The sequence below is a fragment of the Pundamilia nyererei genome, unplaced genomic scaffold (genome assembly GCF_000239375.1).
Source record: "Pundamilia nyererei isolate P.nyererei 1_Seehausen unplaced genomic scaffold, PunNye1.0 scaffold00038, whole genome shotgun sequence".
Lineage (NCBI taxonomy): Eukaryota > Metazoa > Chordata > Actinopteri > Cichliformes > Cichlidae > Pundamilia > Pundamilia nyererei.
In genome coordinates, this window is record NW_005187439.1 from 1,769,399 (window position 1) to 1,771,846 (window position 2,448).

Consider the following 2,448-nt stretch of genomic DNA (forward strand, 5'->3'; position numbering starts at 1 on the left):
AAAAAATATCGAACGGTGTCATCAAAGTACCGAACCAAACCGTGAATTTTGTGTATGTTGCACCCCTAGTGCCAATGATTTCATTTATGTTACTTGAGAACCTTAACGGAAAAAATGTAAGGATTTCTGAATATCTTTCAAGCTAATATTCAACAAGGGATCTGTTTTTGGACTAAAAATGGAAAAGGAAAAAGAGAATAATGTTACAAAAGTGAGATTAGAAAAGACTTCTGTCTCATGTATAAGTTGGGCTGACTGTGCTACAAGTGGTGTATAAAGTTTATCCTTTCTAAAAATTTGCAAAGAAATGATTTCACAAACTTGTGAAATGTTAGAAACACTACAACCTGCCAAATAAGGATGTAATGAATCTATAAATAAATCAGTTTTTTTAATTAATCAAGTGGGGACTGAATTTACCTACAAATACTTTTATTTATAAAGTTAGTCATTATTTCTTTGTTGTCTTTCTGTGCTTTTTTTCTCTGACTTTTCTTCTTCTTTATGATCTTTGCACTTTTTCTTTTTTTTCTTTTTCTTTTTTTAAAAATTTGTCCGGACGATGTATCTGAGGAGGAGGAATATTTTACATGAAGACACTGATTTGCCTCCAAACACTGACTCAATACTTGAAACATGATGCAAACCAGGACCCTTCAAAGTAAAACTCATGCCTTACTGCTGCAATGAACACACTTCAAAAGCTGCAACTTAACTGTAAAGGAAAATAGTATCTGTTACCAGTTTAGGTCACTGTGGCAATCATAGCAATCACAAACAGGTTTTCAGTACAGCGCTGTGAGATCCACATATGAGGACGTTCATTTTAAAATTCGATAGAGCAGTGGCAGTATAACGTCCTCGTAGGTGGATATCAGGCCCTTGTGGAGCAAAATTTAGTATTTTGGTCTAGAGAACCCAAAATGTGATGTCCACATATGTGGACGCCAGGTCCTAGGAAATTAAAGACAAGTTCTTCTCTGCTCAAACAATCGTAGCATTTGTGTGCAAATAACTAATGTGAAATAAAAGTAATCACATAAAGCTTAAAGCTTTGTAGTTTCAGACCTACACTGATATGAACACATGCATTAGTTTCAGCATCCATGTGTCCTGCGTGTATGGGTCAGAATTAATGAGCTGTGCCTCAGATTGTTGTATATTATTATGCTTCTGAGCTCGTTCGTGGGAGTGAAATTACTTGTGGACTCTCAGTTGGTGTGTACACTTTCTTTGGTCACTTAATATTTTAGGATGGTTCATCAGGCCTTTCAGTGGTGGCTTGCCCAAAGCTTCATCTATGACTAAAGGGGTCAGCCAAGTTATTCTCATAGTCATCAGCTGTGTCCATATATGATTTACAGTGTTTATACTACTTTGCACAAGAATGTAGGCATGCCCAGCAGTGGGAAGAGGCCACACAGAAATAAATTACTGCCAGCTGATTGTATTGACTTTTAGAAGTGTTACGTCAAGTGTTTCACTGAATCCACAAACATGATGTGGTTCACCCTGATCGGTGCTTTCTTACCATCAGAAGTTCTCGGGAGCCTCGCTGAGATGTCCAGTAGTTGCCACTGGCTGTGTTGTTAAGTCTGCTGGTGACCTCTTTGAGTCCCAGCGGATCTCCATTTTCCCTGAACTTTCCCTTTAACCAAAGTTCAAGGCTGGCTCTGAAAGACAGCTCTGAGAAATTAGAAGAAGTTTAGTAGTTTGAGGAAAAAGGAAGGTCACGGAGGGGGAAATGAAAAATTTGCATGTGATCTGCGAAACCTGGGCTCGGGTGCTTTTTAACCAAACTTCAGACTAAGGTTATAATCAAAGAGCTCTCACGGTAATTAGCAGGACAAGAACACCGCTGCTTGTTTGTTGTTGGATTTCTCAGTTCACTGTCTCCTGGCGGAGCCACAAAGCAGCACCTGTTCACTTGTTACAAATACTCCACCTGTCAGCACTGAAAAGAAGGGTGTGTGTGTGTGTGTGTGTGTGTGTGTGTGTGTGTGTGTGTATCGTCTCAGCTGCTTCAGCTTCAGTGACTTTCCAGAGCCAGTTTTCTCATTTCAGCGTAGTTTCTATTGTTCAGAAATGGTAAGTTTTAGGTTTGTTTTCATTCTCTGATGGACACGTCGCATTATTAGGGTATTAATTCAATACACTCTCAATGCACAACTTATCTAATAGTAACAAATTTACTATATCCCAGTTCCAAGCAATTCACAACACATATATGGTTAATGTTTGGCATTTGCCTCTGTTAGAGCACATTTATGAATAAAAGAGTTATTTGGTTTTTGTGATAAAATCTAATTAAAAGAGAGAAAAATTCAACCATAACCGAGACATGGATGCAAGAAAAATCATGTTTATGTTACACAAATAAGCAGAAGGAGGTTTCTCATCACTACTGATGTTTGGTTCTTTGAAATTAATCATATATTGAACAGATTC